The following is a 19354-nucleotide window of genomic DNA, read 5'->3' on the forward strand; positions in this document are numbered from 1 at the left end:
TGGCTGGTAGAATTCCAGAAACCTTTTGCTTAATCGTGGGAGACTGAATTGGGGATCGTGACAGGCTCCTCAAAGCCCTTCTCTCTTCCCTGGTTAGGACATTGTCACCGATTTCTGTTGGGCTTTTGAATTGTGGCTCTATAGGTGCCTAAGGACATGTTGACATTTGGGAGACGGACCAGTCTAAATTTATTTTCCCCTTGTCCGTGGGTTCACATTCCCTAACCTCCATGGTCCATCTTGACTGAGACAGAAATGCCTGTTTACAGGGGAAACACACACTACCGAATACAGAAACAGATTTCTACTTACACGGTTTGATTGGATGTAAGAGCAGAAATAAAATTCACCTTTTTTGCAAGAACAGATTCACAGCCAAAAATCCCCCACGGCAGATGTCACGAAACAAGTGTATTCTACTTGTCACACCACCTAATTCGTCAAAAAGTCTAAATTTAAATTAATACTCACTATTAAAAGTGTTCTATCATCTTAAGGATTAGCCAGCCATCAATTTTCACCAATGCACAAAACGAAAGAAGCATTTTTGCCTCTACTGGCCTCTCCCCTGCTTTCTACCACAGGAGTGGGGATGAATACACCGTACTTGCGGACATATTGAGAAATCTTCATTTTACACCTCGAGGTGGGAATTGAAATAGAGGCTGGACAAACAGGAATAGTTAATCGATACAACAACAATTAAGGATCGTGTTCCGTATTACACAATTATATTAAGATTATATAGATCAGGCAAGATATGAACGACAACGAATCCACTTTCTATTTAAATCTTCAAATCGAATGTTATAATTCCACCAACTTAGTAGCTTGTTATCAAATAATTTGATAAGATACGGAATGTGTGGAATTGCCAATACAAGAGCACTTTCCACACTCAGAGTAGCATCTTCCAAATTGAGATTTCTCAAAGTGAAAGTCATACTATACAGTGATTTGAAGACGACAATCTGGGCTACAGGTGTCTCTTTGACATTTTTATGATCATAGCCGGCATGTGAGCATTCGCTCGTTTGGAACTATTTGCAGAAGATTGGATTCCAAAAAAAGCTAGATGTTTGGGTGCCACACGAGTTGACGGAAAAAAATCTCTTGGACCGAATCAACGCCTGCGATAAACTTCTGAAACGGAACGAATTCGACCCATTTTTGAAACGGATGGTGACTGGTGATGAAAAGTTGATAACGTACGAAAATCTCAAACGAAAAAGATCGTGGTCGCAGGGGCGCGAGCCGACCCAAACCATCGCCAAGCCCGGATTGAGGGCCAGGAAGGTTTTGCTGTGTGATGGAAGGGAGTCATCCACTATGAGCTGCTCAACTATGGACAGACCCTCAATTCGGTCCTCTATTGTGAGGAACTCGACCGTTTGAAGCAGGCGATTGACCAGAAGCGGTCAGGATTGGTCAATAGGAATGGTGTTCTGTTCCACCAGGACAACGCTCGGGCTCACACATCTTTGATGACCCGCCAGAAGCTACGGGAGCTTGGATGGGATGTCCTATCGCACCCACCGTATAGTCCGGACCTGACACCAAGTGATTACCATCTCTTCCGGTCCATTCAAAACGCTCTTGGTGCTACTAAGTTGGCCTCAAAAGAGGATTGCGAAAACTGGCTGTCTGAGTTTTTTTGCAAATAAGGAGGGGGGTTTTATAAGAGGGAGATCATGGAGTTGCCTTCTAAATGGCAAAAAGTTTGCGAACAAAACGACGCATATTTGACTTAAATCGGATACCTCTAAGTATGTTAAATAAAGCGTCAAATTTCGATCACAAATACGACATTACTTTTCCCCAACCCAATATTATATTTCAAAATCGCCCTCATTTTTAAGGTTTTGTGTAAACCCAAAACCTTATTCAAATCGGTTTACTGTCTATCTGTCTGTCTGTTTTTTCCGATGGAAGGTGGAAAGCTTTAAAAGCTACCGTAGGCTCCTGGCACACGGTTATGGACTAAAACCACCTTATGGACTAAAACCACCTCCTTCTCCTTCCACTCTCCCCGCGGAACTCCCATTTGGTATTATGTCGCGGGGCTGGATCAGAATTTATTCTGCGCTCATGTTAATATTTGTGCTCCTCTCGCGTTCATTCTTTCGGATGACTTCTTCTTGTCTGTCTGTCTGTCTGTCCATCACACGCATTTTTCTCGGAGACGGTTGGAGAGATTGATACCAAATTTGGTAGAAAGGTGGAAACTGTAAACACTCACACATATAGTAAGTTACATCCTTTTACGCCGTATTTAAGGGGGGGGGGGGGGTCCCCATGCATGCAGAAGGAGTGTGTACATTTTTTTTCATCAAATATAGTCGTGTGGGGTAGCAAATTAAAGGTCTCGATTAGTACTTTTCGAAGCCGGTCTTAGTTTTGACATTTGTTAGAAAGGTGGGGAGTGCGGGGGTTGAAAGTGATAATTTCTTTAAGGGGGCCATTCTCAGAGACTACCCAAACGAAAAATCTGAAAAAAAATCAACAGGCTGCCACTATATGGTGCCTAGGCTCCGAAATACCCTTCATACCGATATCTGTTCAAATAAAGTTAATACTAGTACATTACTATAATTTTTAGTAATTGACAAGAAAACCCCCCCTGAAATTCACCGAAGAATTACAAAATTTTGAAGCAATGTAGGCTATAATATTATTCATGATCCTGCCGAAGTTGGTGACAATCGCACTATAACTAACAAAGTTATACCAGGTCAAACCTGACATGTTTCATTACATTTCATTATCTTGATTAGCCGCAAATACAAATGATCGGGATACGAAATACGTATACTTTTTGTTTCGAATGAATGTAGTCTGTTCTTATTTTATATGTAGCCTTCCTACTTATGCCAAACAGAATATTCTAGTTTAAAAATATAAGTAAATACTTGCTGATAATTATCCAAAGCGTGGAAGAACGATCACTGCCTTCAGTACTTCACTTGTCGCACCACTTAATTCGTCAGTCAACCTGACAATTCAGAACTGTCACTATGCAATGCGGAGTAAATAACCTACACACGCCCAAATCTCTCTATCCGTCCACCAATATTATTGAAGATCTGTAAAGGAGTTTCTTAAGGAGCAGATGGTCGAAAGCCAAGCTGGTTGATCCTGGAAACATTTACATTTTAGTAACACAAGGAAATCAGCATTAAGTACTTCGAAAATGATCGCTCCTAAAATTTGACCAACTTTGATGATACTCACTACTAAAAGTGTTCTATCATCTTATGGACTAGCCAGCCATCAATTGCCTCTACTGGCCTCTCCCCTGCTTTCTACCACAGGAGTGTGGATGAATACACCGTACTTGCGGATATATTGAGAAATTCCCATTTTACACCTCGAAATTGGTATTGAAATACAGTCTGGACAAACAGGAATAGTTAATTGATGCAACACTGGTGAATTAAGGATCGCGTTCCGCATTACACAATTATATTAAGATTATACAGATCAGACAAAATATGAACGACAACGAATCCACTTTCTATTTAAATCTTCAAATCGAATGTTATAATTCATTTCCACCAACTTAGTAGCTTGTTATCAAATAATTTGATAAGATACGGAATGTGTGGGATTGCCAATACAAGGGCACTTTTCACAGTCGAAGTGAAACAACTTTAAATTTGAAAATCGCCCTCATTTTTTTTATTTAAAGTATCGAAGAAACGGACTTAATGTCAACAAATCTCAGAAGTCCTAATTCGGGTCAAACGAGGAGTATCATAATCATTTTGATAAAACAATTATTCAAACCGATCCACTGGTTCCTAAAAAAAATGTGGAGAAGTTTTGAACAAGTTGCTCGCTTCGGGTATAAAAGTTTTGTCTTCACCTTATTTGAGAAACTTTCTATGCATATTTTCCATTCGTACATAGCTAAAAATTCGAAATACTATAATTCTTGATATATTTCCGAAGTCTAACTTGATCGTTCATAGGATTTCACGTAAGACACAACATTTTGATCTTCCATCATTTTGTTAATAATAGTTCGATTTCCTTCAAGCCGGAAGAACTCGTACGCTGTGTTCAATTGCTCTACCATAATCTGAAAAGTAAAGTTTGAAGTGTGGTGGGTGTATCAAAACCGCTTCGTGCCCCTGTTGGTGTTCACAAGGAAGCGCCCTCTTACCACTTCCCGTTGTCCTTATTATGGGCGCCGTCACACGGGACATCCAGCGCCCTATACACTGCTTTATGCAGATGAGCAACTTGTCCAAAAATGGAATGATCACCTCATGCAACACGGCCTCAGATTGAATCTGAATAAAATTGAGTTTTTATCGACCGATCCCCATGAAACAGGCACAATCACTCTCAGCGGCATGACCTACCCAAAACTGAGAGATTTAAATATCTCGAGTCAATGCTCTCAGCCAATGGGGAACTGCACATTGCTTCACGCATTAACCCGGATGAAGTGGCGTTCCACAACTGGTGTTCTTTGTACTCGATGTATCAAATCTCAAATCTAAAATTTACCGCAATGTTGTCCGTCCTATCGCTCTCTATGGTTCTGAGTGTTGACTGACTATAAAAGACAATGAACTCCGTCTTACGATTCATATAGATGCTCCATTGAGATTTTTTTCGGATTTTCTGCTTAGATAAGTTCTGAGAATGAGACCTGTTACACCTTGTGGTGTACACATTTTTGGTCCTCACTTCCTTATATTTGATCCAGTATCAAAAATAATATCAGTTTCGATATAATTGAGTCTTTCGCAAGTACACATTTGCAGAGATTGTTTCACACAAAACCTTCAGGTGTGGTTTCGAAATAAACGCGACCATTGTAGAGCCTTGTTAAATATCAGAAAAAAAAGATACAATAAAATAACTAAACATTCCGGACACCAGAAACAAATTAAATTGTTTTTAGAGGTAACAGGCTGCTATAGAAAGTTCATTAACAACTGTGCGAAAATTGCATCACCATTAACCGACCCCTAAAAAAGGACAACAAAATCGATGTCAGCAATACCAAATACATATGTAACGGCTTTTGAAAAACTAGAAACATTGCTCACAAACTTAACTGCGATATCCTGATTTTAAACAAAAACTCACTATAACAATGGACCTCTTGGAAAACGCCATCGAAGCATTACTTTCCTCTTTTATTCGCAAATAGAACACTCAACGAACATGTGGGAAATTACTCGACAATAGAAAAGAAGCTACTATAAATATTTTGAGCACTTAGTACTTCAGACTCTACCTTTATGGTGTGAAATTTAATATTCGTACAGACCATAACCAATGGTATGGCTGAGTAATCTAGGAAGATCAAATAGCAGACTCCAACGATCGAAAATAAAAAACATTGCGTATTTAAAATTAAAAGAAAATCGAATGGCCGTCTTCCTGAGCAGAATAGACAACGACCAAACATGTGGCCTCTGTTAATTATCCTTTTCAGGTATCCGGTATCCGGCCTAGACCTGTCTTCATAAGCAATTCCAGACATCCCGGTTTTGCACCGAGGTCCACCACATGCGATATCTCTAAAAACTGCCTGGCGTCCTGACTACGCCATCGCTCCATCTCAGGCAGGGTCTGTCTCGTATTCTTTTTCTACCATAGATATTGCCCCTTCAGACTTACGGGCTGGATCATCCTCATCCATACGGATTAAATGACCCACCCACCGTAATCTGTTCAGCCGGATTTTATCCACAACCAGACAGTCATGGTATCGCTCATAGATTTCCTCGTTATGTAGGCTACGGAATCGTCCATCGTTATGCTGGGGGTCAAAAATTCTTCGGAGGAGTCTTCTCTCGAACGCGACGAAGAATTTACAATTTTTTTTTACTATGAACCCAGGTTCCGACGAATACATGGCAAGATCATTGTCTTGTACAGTAAGAGCTTTGACCTTATGATGAGACGTTTCGAGTGAAAAAGGTTTTGTAAGCTGAAATAGGCTCTGTTGACTGCCAACAACCGTGCCCGGATTACACCGTCATAGCTGTTATCGATTGTGATTCTCGACCCTAGATAGGAGAAATTTTCGACGGTCTCAAAATTGTAGTCTCCTATCTTTATTGGTTTTATTTGGCTAGTGCGGTTCGATGTTGTTCGTTATTTCGGTTTTGGTTTGGCGCTGACGTTGCCACCATGAACTTTGTCTTGCCTTCATTAATGTGCAGATTTCGTACCGCCTGCTCGATCTAGATGAAGGTACACTGTATATCTCGGGGTGTTCTTCCCATAATGTCAATATCGTCACCGTAGGCCAGGAGTCGGGTGGACCTAAAGAGGATGGTGCCTCACACATTTACGTCTTCATCGCGAATTACTTCCTCCAGGACCAGGTTAAAGAGGGCGTATGATAGGGCATCCCTTCGTCTTACACCGTTGTTGATGTTGAATGGTTTCGAGAATGATCCCGCTGCTTTTATCTCGCCTCGCACATTGGTCAGGGTCAGCCTAGTCAGGCTTATTAATTTCGTCGGGATACCGCGTTCTCTTATGGCCGTGTACAGTTTAACCCTGGCTATGCTATCATATGCGGCTTTAAAGTCGATAAAAAGATGGTGCAACTGATGTCCATATTCCAACAGTTTTTATATCGCTTGCCGCAGAGAGAAAATCTGATTTCCTGCTGATTTGCCCGGAGTGAAGCCTCTTTGGTATGGTTCAATGATGTTGTGGGCGTATGGGGCTATCCTTGCAAGATAGCCGAGAATATCTTTTAAATAGTACTCAGCAACGTGACGTCTCTATAATTGCTGCACGGTGTGATATCCCCCTTTTTATGTATGGGACAGATGATGCCCCGTTGCCAGTCGTCAGGGATTGATTCGTTGTCTCACATCTTGAACATCAGTTGATGAACTACATGGTATAATTAGTCGATTCCATATTTAACCAATTCGGCTGTAATTCTATCGGCTCTTGGCGACTTATGATTTTTAAGCCGGTGGATTGCAAGGACTATTTCTTCCATGCTTGGTGATGGCAGTATTTGTCCGTCGTCTTCAGTTAGCGGGACCTCCAACTCACCGATATTTTGGTTGATGAGCAGTTCATCAAAATACTCCAATATGCCCATTTTATCAGAAATCAGATTTTCCTCTTTGTCTCAGCAGGATGACCATCGAGGTGTATAAGGCTTCATCCTGCTAACTTGTTGGTAAAACTTCCGCGCCTGATGCAGTTGCTCTCTGTACTTTTCGGGTGCGCAGACCTGTTAGTTCTCCCAGGCTTCCTTTTTCCGTCTGTGAAGTCTTTTTTCCACTCGACGGAGTTCTTGGCAGGTCTCTGCGCACACCTGCGTTCTTTGAGAATTCAACATTACTCGATGTACAGCATTCCTCCATCCCTAACAACAACAAGCTTACATTCATCATCAAATCAGCCGTGCCGATTTTTCTTGCGGCTTGGGCCAAGTATATTTGTGGCCGTATCAATGATAACGCTCTTCAATTGGTTGTGAATATCATTTGTTGATGCTTCATCTCTAGGCTCTGGTCATAGCGGCATCCATTTCCCTCTTGTAGGTGTTACGGCGGGCTGTGCTGTGAATGGCTTCAGTATTCATTCTAATTTGATTGTCAGAGGGGATTGTAGTGGTGTTGTAGTACGAACCCGAAGCACTATGTCAACGAGATAGTGATCCGAGTCGAAAATAGCCCACCTTTATGTTCTGACATTAATCAAGGCTGAAAGGTGGCGGCGTTCAATCAGCACGTGGTCAATTTGGTTGGAAGTGGTTCCATTTCGTGGGATGCTGCTAACTGAATAATCCGCAGCCCGTTATCAGTGGCAGACCTATGTAAACTATGAGAGTCGACGTATCGCCTGAATACGGGCTCCGTCCTTACTTGACTGTTGAAATCTCCAAGCATGATTTTGATATAATACTTGGGATAGGCTTCAAGGGACCGCTCAACTGCCTCGTAGAAGGTATCCTTCTTCGACTCTGCAGTCTCCTCTGTAGGGGCGTGAACGTTTATGAGGGTTGTATTTCTAAATTTTCCTCGCAAACCCCCCGCCCGCTTTTCTTGAAGAAAGAGTTCCCAGCGTTGGAGATAGGGTTTGGTAGTAGAGCTGTTGATTCAGCAGGTGTTTCTCAGGTTTTGTGCTCCTTTGCAGGAATAATTTTATTTTTATTTTATAATGGTATTTTATTTTCGTAATAAACCATGTAAGCACCAAGAAAGCGCAATAGCAAAGCTATTGAAAAAAGGCTAGCGACTATCTGCACTTTCGCCTCACGTACTTTTGGCTCATGGTATCGACACTGATTTTAGTTTTATTATAAGACACAATAATTTGTAGCTATGTCATCATTTAAAAAATCCATAAATACATGTTATAAAAGCGTTATACCCATATTAGTACATCAAATATTTTGTTTTGTAAATGCAGCTATTGCCGCCTTTTCTGTTGTTTTGCGTATAAAGTGCGCGAAAAGCTTTACTTATTTTTACAAAAGAAAGTTAAATAATATTTACAATACATGAACACATGAAAATATCTTCCTTCCTCGAGTAACGAGACGTACTAAACTATGTAAATTGCCTCCCGAATGTATAAATTTGCTCCAAAGCTGTTCCAGAATGTTTCTCAAGAATATAGAGACCCTTCCTTTTATTTATATATTATATTATACTTGATTTAGGCTAACACACCACTATTGATAATTCAATAATATAATACAAAAGTCATTAGATATTATTTTATTCAGCTTAAATGCCTTCGTGAACCATAAATGAGTCAATATTTGTCTAATATATGAATTTATTTTGAGCTACGGTATATCATTATTTATCAAGCTGTGCTTGGGTACTCGGATACCAGGGTGGTAAACAACGTAGATTTTTTTGGGTGGTAATACAAGGGTTAAACCAACTTACGAGTTTATTATCAAATAATAATTTGATAAGATATGGATTTTGTGGAATTGCCAAGTCAAGGGCACTTTTCACACTCAGAGTTGTGTTTCTCAAATTATGAATTCTCGACGTGAAACAACTTATTCAATTTCAAAATCGCCCTCAGTTTTTCTCTAAAACATCGAAAAAGGGGAATCAATGTCCGGTTAACATCTTTTATAGTTCCGGCCATAATGACGAGTATCATAATCATTGTGATAAAACAATTATTCGATCCAGTAGTTTCTAAAAAAAGGGGAAGTTTTGAACAAGCCGAAATACCGGAAGTTGGTTTAGTGTCCATCTTGTATACGAAACTTTCTATGCACGTTTTTCCACTTGTACAAAGCTAAAAATTCAAAATATTTCTTAAGGGGGTCATCCCGTGTGTCGGATCCGAGGAATCGATTTTTTTTTACATCAATTGTATCCAGATATAGTGTAGAATATATGGGCAAAGTGATTTTTTGATATTCGGAGGCGTTCGGAAATTATAGTGTTAAACACGTGGTAAGTCACATGCCAGATTTATGCCGATCGTCGTAATAAAGCTTGTATTTATCGGTCCGAATGACGTTCGAATGACTTCCCTAAAGGAATAAGAATTGAAGCCAAGGCTGTACATGTGTTTCTTCAAGAAACCTAAGGCTTATGGACTAGGTATAGTAGATTAGTGGCCAGTTAAGGTTTTATGGCTAAAAATCGCATTCTACTTTTTAAATGCGTTTTTCTCCAAACAACATATTGAAAATCGGCTGCCACTATAGCTCAAAATCTATCAAACGAAATTCTTTGAAATTTTCACGACTTATTCACAACATATTTCTACGGTCCGCAAACTAGGATAATTGCGATTCATTCAGTAGTTTTTTTTATTCATTTTATTCTTAAAACAAGTCGGGAAACCGGAAGCTGGACGCTTCAGGTACGAAAGGTTTTGTGTATTTCTTAGTACGTAGCACGTAATATATCCATATATTATGTGAGAGTATCCACTTTCGGGTGATATTGACATTTATAGTCTTTAATTTTCAAAGAAGCAACAAATTTGAGGTATTATAACTTTGTTAGTAATAGTGCGATTTCCACCAAACTTGGTAAGATCATGCTCTATATTATAACCACACTGAAAAATGGTACATGGTACTAGGATGAACTTAAGGGAGGTTTCTAACCAATTACAAAAAATTGTAGTAATATACTATTATTAACTTTATTTAAACAGATATCGACATGGAAGGTATTTCGAAGCCCAGGCACCATATAGTGGCAGCCCCCTGATTTTTTTCAGATTTTTCGGTTTGGTAGTTTCTGAGAATGGCCCCCTTAAAGAAGTGATCACTTTCACCTTCCCGCGCTCCCCACCCTTCCAACGAATATCAAAACTAAGATCGGCTTTGGAAAGTACTAATCGAGACCTTTAATTTGATACCCCACATGACTACATTTGATGAAAAAAAATGTTGCACCCCCCTTTTGCATGCATGGGGACCCCCCTTAGATTCAACGTAAAAGGATGTAATTCACTGTATGCGTGAGCGTTCACAGTTCTCACCTTTCTACCAAATTTGGTGTCAGTCGCTATAACCGTCTCCGAGAAAAATGTGTGTGACGGACAGACAGACAGACAGACAGTAAACCGATTTTAATAAGGTTTTGTGTTTACACAAAACCTTAAAAACACCAAAATTCACCAAAAAAGTTTAAAACGCCGCCAAAAATTTGGCTTTTCATATTTTTAATAATCCTAGTTTGCCGACAGTAGTTAAGTCTGTACGTTAAAATGCCGTTTACTTTTGTTCGTTAAAATGATCGCAGCGCCCTTTAGCGTGGCAGTAGAAAAAGACTTTTTTTGGAGATGGGTGTATAAATTGCTCCGTATTTCAACAATGAAGTATGCTCAAGATAGTAATAAATATATGGTGAAAAATCCGTATTTGTATCTTTATCCAGTTCTTCAAAAAAAATATCAAAACAAGGGGAAAAACGGTCTTTATACGGGATGATCCCCTCAATATATTTCTAAACTCCAACTGTGCTGTTCGTATATTCCACTTTATACGATGATGGCGTCATGCAGCTGTTAAAGTGCATACAAAATTTTTACTTTCCATAACTTTGTTAATAATTGTTCGATTTCCTTCAACTTCCAAAATTGTGTCTTATACATATTATTACTCGCAATAGTGCCAAATTATACTTCTACCATGAACTTAAGAAACATTTTCGGATAAATTTTTAAAATATGCTTAGATCCTATTCATCATCATCATCAACGGCGCAACAACCGGTATCCGGTCTAGGCCTGCCTTAATAAGGAACTCCACATCCCGGTTTTGCGCCGAGGTCCACCAATTCGACATCCCTAAAAGCTGTCTGGCGTCCTCCATCTTAGGCAGGGTCTGTCTCGTCTTCTACCATATATATTGTCCTTATAGACTTTCTTGCCTGGATTATCCTTATCCATACGGATTAAGTGACCCGCCCACCGTAACCTATTGAGCCGGATTTTATCCACAACCGGACGGTCGTGGTATCGCTCATAGGTTTCGTCGTTATGTAGGCTACGGAATCGTCCATCCTCATGTAGGGGGCCAAAAATTCTTCGGAAGATTCTTCTCTCGGCCGAACGCGGCCAAGAGTTCGCAATTCTTCTTGCTAAGAACAGAAGTATCCGAGGAATACATGAGGACTGGCGAGATCATTTTCTTGTACAGTAAGAGCTTTGACCCTATGGTGAGACGTTTCGAGCGGAACAGTCTTTTTAAGATGAAATAGACTCTGTTGGCTGACAACAACCGTACGCGGATTTCATCATCGGTTATCGGTTATCGGTTGTGATTTTCGATCCCAAATAGGAGAAGTTATCAACGGTCTCAAAAGTTGTATTCTCCTATCCTTATTCTTCCTGTTTGACCAGTGCGGTTTGATGTTATTGCCAGGTTCGTTTTCAGTGCTGACGTTGCCACCATATATTTTATCTTGCCTTCATTGATGTGCAGCCCAAGATCTCGCGCCGTCTGCTCGATCTGGATGAAGGCAGTTTGTACGTCTCGGGTGGTTCTTCCCATGATGTCGATATCGTCAACATAGGCCAGTAGTTGGGTGGATTTACAGAGGATCGTACCTCTTGCATTTACCTCGGCATCACGGATCACTTTCTCGAGGGCCAGGTTAAAGAGAATGCATACTAGGGCATCCCCTTGTCGTAGACCGTTGTTGATGTTGAATGGTCTTAAGAGTGATCCTGCTACTTTCATCTGGTCTTATCAATTTCGTCGGGATGCCGAATTCTCTCATGACCGTGTACAGTTTTACCCTGGCCATGCTATCATAGGCGGCTTTAATGTCGATGAATAGATGGTGCAACTGATGTCCATATTCGAACAGTTTTTCCATCGCTTGCCGCAGAGAGAAAATCTGAGCTGTTGCTGATTTGCCTGGAGTGAAGCCTCTTTGGTATGGGCCAATGATGTTCTGAGCGTATGGGGCTATCCGGCCTAGCAATATAGGGGAGACTATCTTATAGATGGTACTCAGCAACGTGATACCTCTATAATTGCTGCACTGTGTGATATCTCCGTTTTTATGTATGAGACAGATTATGCCTCGTTGCCAATCGTCAGGCATTGATTCGCTGTCCCATACCTTGAGCACAAGTTGATGAACCACTTGGTGTAACTGACCGCCTCCATATTTAACCAATTCGGCTGTAATTCCATCGGCTCCTGGTGACTTATGATTTTTTAGCCGATGAATTGCACGGACTGTTTCTCCTAAACTTGATGGTGGCAGTATTTGTCCGTCGTCTTCAGTTGGCGGGACCTCCAACTCGCCGATGTTCTGGTTGTTCAGTAGCTCATCAAAGTACTCAACCCATCGCTCCAATATGCCGATTCTGTCGGAAATAAGATTTCCCGCTTTGTCTCGGCAGGATGAGCATCGAGGTGTATAAGGCTTCATCCTGCTGACTTGTTGGTAAAACTTCCGCGCCTGGTGCGGTTGCTCTCTGTACTTTTCTAGTTCACAGACTTGTTGGTTCTCCCAGGCTTTCTTTTTCCGTCTGTGAAGTCGCTTCTCCGCTCGACGGAGTTCGTGATAAGTCTCTCCGCGTGCCTGCGTTCTTTGAGAATGCAACATTACTCGGTATGCGACATTCTTCCGTTCCGTTGCTAGCTTACATTCATCGTCAAACCAGCCGTTCCGACTCCTTTTGCGGCTGGGGCCAAGTATATTTGTGGCCGTATCCATGATAACGTTCTTCAGGTGGTTGTGAAGATCATTAGTTGATGCTTCATCTCCGATCCTCTGTTGACTGCGGTTATTGCGGCATCCATTTCCCTCTTATAGGTGTCGCGGAGGGTTGTGTTGTGGATGACTTCAGTGTTCACTCTCACCTGATTGTCAGAGGGGATTCTAGGTGGTATTGTTATTCGAGCTCGGAGCACCATGCCAACGAGATAGTGATCCGAGTCTATATTGGCCCCCCTATATGTTCTGACATTCATCAAGGCTGAGAGGTGGCGGCGTTCCCTACTTGGCTGTTAAAATCCCCAAGTATGATTTTGATATCATATCTGGGACAGGCTTCGAGGGTCCTTTCTACTGCCTCGTAGAAGGTATCCTTCCCCGACTCTGCAGTCTCCTCTGTAGGGGCGTGAACGTTTATGAGGCTTATATTTCTAAACTTGCCTCGCAAGCGCAGAGTGCATAGCCGTTCACTTATGTTTTCAAAGCCGATAACAGCAGGTTTCATTTTTTGGCTGACTAAGAAACCTACTCCGAGCACATGGTTTACTGGATGACCGCTATAATATATGGTGTAGTGGCTCTTCTCCAGGAAACCGGTCCCTGTCCATCGCATCTCTTGCAACGCTGTTACATCAGCCCTATATTGGGACAGGGTATCGGCTAGCTGCTTATCAGCTTCATCTCTGTATATACGCTATAACCGTCTCCGAGAAAAATGCGTGTGACGAACAGGCAGACAGACAGACGGACAGACAGACAGACAGACAGTAAACCGATTTTAATAAGGTTTTGTGTTTACACAAAACCTTAAAAAGGGCTAGGGAGAATTAGATTCTTCTTGAATGGAATTTTAATATTTCACTCGAATTTCAATTATTCTCGTTAATTATGACGTCAGCATCTTATTTGTATGGCTTAGAATGCTGCACGAAATTGATAAGTTTGAACTGCTATAACTTTCCCACGAATAGTTGGATTTTCATGAAACCGTGGCGTGGCGTGTGTATGCACGAGGCTATCCTCTATGTCGGTGCAAAATTTAGTACACTTAGGATAAACTTAAGGGGAGTTTTTTAGTCAATTTCTAAAAGTTGGTAATATACTATTAGTAAATTTTTTGATCAGATACCGGAATGGGACGTCTCTCGAAGATTAGATTTCACATAAGTGTTTTACACAAAACCTTAAAAAGGGCTGCATATGAATAGATTCTTCATAAATGTGACTTTAATATTCCACGCGAATGTCAATTATTCCGGGTAATTATGACGTCAGCATCTGATTTGCATGACTTTGGAAGCAGTAAACTCGCGCGAAATTGCTAAGTTTGAACTGCTATAACTTTGGCGTTAATTGCCTGATTTCCATGAAATTTAGTACATATATACAAAATATTGTCCCCTATGCTGGTACAAATTTGGAAGTCCTACGATGAATTTAAGGGGGGTTTTTCAGTAAATTTCTAAAAAGTAGTAATATACTATTAGTAAGTTTATTTGAGCAGATATCGGAATGGGACATATTTTGAGGCCTAGATTTCGTCTAGGTGCACCACCCCGATTTTTTTCGGATTTTTGGGTTAGGTAGTTTCCGAAAATGAGTCCTGTCTCACTTCAAGTGCATACATTTTGACTCCTTACTCACGCACTCTACAATTTATGCCAAAACTAATGTCAGTTTCGGAAAGTACAAATCGAGACCTTTCATTTGATACCCTACACAACTATATCCGGTGAAAAAAATTTTTGAATCCCCCTTTTGCATGTATGGGGAGCCCCCTTTAAACTCCACCTAAATTTATGCCACTCGCTGTATGCGTGGGATTTCATAGTTCCCATCTGTCCACCAAATTTCGTTCGGATCGGTTTAGCCGTTTTGGAGAAAAATGCGTGTGATAGACAGACAGACAGACATTGAATCGATTTTAATAAGGTTTTGTTTTACACAAAACCTTAAAAAGGATGGACTACAACAAGTTATCATCGTTTATTTCATCCATCCTTCCGTTCGATGGAAATCAGTCGGATTTGTGTCCATTTATCTGGGCCATAGATGCCATCAAAAGTGATTTGAATTGTAGTGAAGCCAAATTCCCTGAATTTCAATAGAAACTTAAATCACAATTCAGGTACGCCTGTTAATTATACTATGAATCCCCAGTGGCTAAACCAACAGCCACAGTACCAAATAGGAAACAATAATTCGCGTTTGAGTAACAATTCGCAAACTAATAATAATCCTTCAAGGAATAGAGGTTCAAGTTCAAGAAACTATCGTAACCAACCTGAAGACCATTCATTACCAACTGATAGGTCTATGAATACGGTTAATTCAAATAACACATCCCCACATATACATGATGATAATCAGGATTTTCATTTACCTGCCTCGGATTGTCAAAAACAATTTTAGCTATTCTTAAATTAACTATCAATGGTCATTTATTTCGTTGCTTGATTGATACTGGATCATCAACAAGTATTATGTCAGCCGCAAAAGTACAATATTCTAGTAGGGAAAAATTGAGAGAGCCAGCTTACCTCCATACACTTGATGGGAAAATCGAATGCACTGAGTTAATTAGGACATTTGCACCAGAAGAGTTTGGTGTTAAAGCTATTATAAATTGGAAAATAGCCAATATTTCTTTTCAAAATTTTGATGCTATAATCGGAATGGATATTTTAGTAGCATTAGGAGCCAGTATTGATATATTTCGTTCCGAACTTAAGATCAATAGTAATGTAACACCATTTGGGACTGATATTCCAACTCAAATCATTCAGGAATTCTCAAACGCTATTGATAACATTGAGGCCCAAATAGATCAACAACCAGATCCTAATACTCACTCTATTGAAGAGGTAGAATTAATAGAGAGAATTAAAAATGAATTTCATGATTTGGAATACGATTCAAATAAGAAGTTAACATTCACGCATGAAATAAAACATACTTTGAAATTGAAAACTGGTGAGCCAATTTACCAGAGAAACTATAGATTGCCTTTTCATACTAACGACTTTATTAAAAAACAAATTAAAGATTTAGCACAAGGAATTATACAGCCATCTTCAAGTCCATATAATTCGCCCGTATTGGTGGTAAACAAAAAGGGAGATACATATCGATTAGTTATCGATTTTCGAAAAATCAATTTGGTTACTGTCGAAGACAGGTACCCAATTCCCCAAATTGATGATATTCTAGGAAAATTGGGTAATACTAACTATTTTACAACAATTGATCTCGCGAAATGTCCAAAACTCAATTTTTAAAAAAGACTACCGAATTTTTAGGGCATATTATTACTAAAGATGGTATCAAACCAAACTCGAAGAAAGTTGAAGCGGTTCGCAATTTTCCGATACCAAGGACCACTAAAGAAGTAAACTCATTTCTGGGACTAACTGGTTTTTATTGAAAATTTGTAAAAGACTACGCATTAATAGCTAAACCTTTGACGCTCACTTTGAAGAAAACAAACTCAGTGAATCCGACAAACCCGGAATATATCAAATCATTCGAGAAATTAAAGAACTACATTCGGAATGAACCCATTTTAACACATCCTGATTTTAATAAAATGTTCACAGATGCTTCAAATTTTGCATTAGGAGCCGTTTTATCACAAGAAGATAAGACCATCTGCTATGCATCACGAACACTTAACGATACTGAGACGCGACTTGCAACTATCGAGAAAGAACTTTTAGCGATAGTTTGGGCCGTCAAATACTTCCGACCTTATTTATCATATATGGACGAAGATTCGTACTCGAAACAGATCATAAACCACTTACATTTCTACAAAGTATAAAGGAAGATTCCCCTAAACTTTTCAGGTGGAAATTGAAATTGGCTGAGTACGATTATGAAATCAAATACATAAAAGGAAAATCTAATTTCGTAGCTGATGCTTTGTCAAGAATCCAAATAAATGCGATAGACGTTGAACATAAAAAATCAGATTCCATGGCTACACAACATACAGCTCAGGAAGATAATGTAAATTTCATAAGCATTTCAGAAAAACCGTTTTAAATTACAGATTATTATAAAAAATGGAAAACGTACCCAAAGCAGTACTAAAACCTTGTTAAGTCGCAAAAGGATAAAATTTTACTACAAACGTTTGACTGCGAAATAAACTCAGCACATACTGGAAAACCACATTCCAGATGTAGGAAGAGTAGGACTTAAAGTTCCCAGTAAAACTACATTATCAACTTTTCAGAATGAATATAAGAAATGGAAACTAAATCATCCTCAACTCACTATTGAGAATTGTAGTTATGTTTTGAAAGATTATTCACATTCAAATGACTTTAACTCCATCAGATATTCGAGAAATCTATCACCTGGACATTTGATTTCGGGACAATAAACACCCATATCTCACGTGTATAGATAAATTTAGTAAGTTTCTTACAGTACAACAGCTTGAAAACAAACAATGGGACACTATTATCAATGCGTTACAGGTAATATTTAACAGAATAGGCTCTCCTAAATACTTAGTTTTTGACAACGAGGGTGCTATCACTAGTATAAAAACTAAAAAATGGTTAGAAAAACAAGGAATTTTTTATCATTTATCTTCTCCGTACCATAAAACAGGAAACTCCGACATAGAAGTAGCTCATAGAACACTTAACGAACAACTGCGTATATTTTTGCAAAGGCAAAAGCACGAAGATTCTGACTTAAAACTTTTGGATCCAATAGAGCAATGCTTGTATTACTATAATAATAATGAGCACTCTGTAACTAACGAAACACCTTTCAAAGTATTCTTTGGAAAAACTGAGCTAAGCAAAATTGAGATACTAAAAAACCTCCAAAACAAGAAGGAAAAATGGATTGGTAGGTCCAATCAGAACAGGAAACACGTTCCTCTTGACGACAAATATAAAAAGAATATTCCAAGGAATAAGTTAGATTTGAGATATGTAGTTGATAAACATAATTCTAAGACACACCCTCAACGGCAGAAAAAGCTAAAAAAACATCACAATATTTACAGGGATACTGGTGGTGATGCTAACCATATTCCCAGTTCTGATTAGAACACAAATCACGATAAATGTATTCTTAGCATAATCGCTGGAAAAACAAACAATTGTACTATGATTAAAAACACACAAGAATCAGTCACCCAAATTTCAAATACGATGTTAATAAATGTTAAGATAAGTATTTAAGTTAATAAATAGTAAAGATAAGTATTTCCAAATATTTTGTAACGAATCAAAATCTGTATACACAGAGTCTAAAAATTTCTTATTACAATCAAATAACTGTAATTTCTCGATTAGTAAGTACTCCATCTTGAGAACAACAATTAGCAATTATATACCTACTTTGGAACCTCAATTGTATCCTATGACGAACATAAGTTATATGGAACCAATTTCCATGCATCTTAGAAAATAAGACATTAAATTTGTTAAACATAACTAAATTGGAAACACTTAAGGAAAATAATTTTAACTTATCAGTAGCCATATCAATACTCATAATCGTATTCACCTTCATTATGATAATACTTCTCGTAAAATCTGTTTGTAAGAAAAAAAATCTGTAAAAATAACCATAAAAATAAGACAGTAACAGACAAAGTTGAGGACAACTTCAATCTTAATGAGGGAGGAGTTATGGAACCGTTCGCACCGTCGGCATCTTTTAACGACCAGCATAAATCCTGGTTCTAAATAATAATAAACGAAGATGCATCTGCGCATCTTCTTTCCTCCGTATGACTCTTATAAATACTTCGGTCTTTATCATTTGCCATATCTCGTTATATCCGACTCAGGTCAAATGTTTTCTTTCACAACATGTCCTGTTGTTAAATAATAAACGAAGATGTATTTGCGCATCTTCGCTGCTCAGAATGACCCTAATAAAAGTATAGGATTTTACGTAGATGAGAACCATATGTTAATATGTGTTATGTATTAGATAGTTTCATAGAAGATAAGGAACATATGTATATTAGGTAAACAATTTTAAGGAAATATAAATAGGAGGTGACCGAGAAGGGACCTCAGTGTTGTTTCGATATTACAATAGTCTTGTTTCTATATCACAGTACGGAAGTACTAAAAGAACAACTGTGTAACAAATACACACTAAGTGCTGTTACTTAACTGCTCCTACAATTAATACCACGCAAAGCAGCA

The 19354-nt window shown here is 39.1% G+C and overlaps 1 protein-coding gene across 5 annotated transcripts in view; it reads right to left on the bottom strand.

Moving 5' to 3' along the window:
* LOC119658345 overlaps window positions 1–3537 on the bottom strand; it is a 51402-nt gene extending 47865 nt beyond the window's left edge. For 2 of the 5 annotated variants that reach the window (XM_038065697.1, XM_038065698.1), the window contains exons 1-2: window positions 3232–3537; window positions 2910–3135 (exon numbers count right to left, since the gene is read on the bottom strand). The gene's annotated coding sequence lies outside the window, so the exon portion shown is untranslated. Of the gene's footprint in view, window positions 1–471; window positions 751–2909; window positions 3136–3231 lie in introns of those variants that run through there. The other 3 variants (XM_038065694.1, XM_038065693.1, XM_038065696.1) reach the window with 3 other exon arrangements.
* Between the last annotated feature and the right edge of the window lie 15817 nt (window positions 3538–19354).

This window comes from Hermetia illucens, chromosome 5, assembly GCF_905115235.1.
Source record: "Hermetia illucens chromosome 5, iHerIll2.2.curated.20191125, whole genome shotgun sequence".
NCBI classification, from domain to species: Eukaryota; Metazoa; Arthropoda; class Insecta; order Diptera; family Stratiomyidae; genus Hermetia; species Hermetia illucens.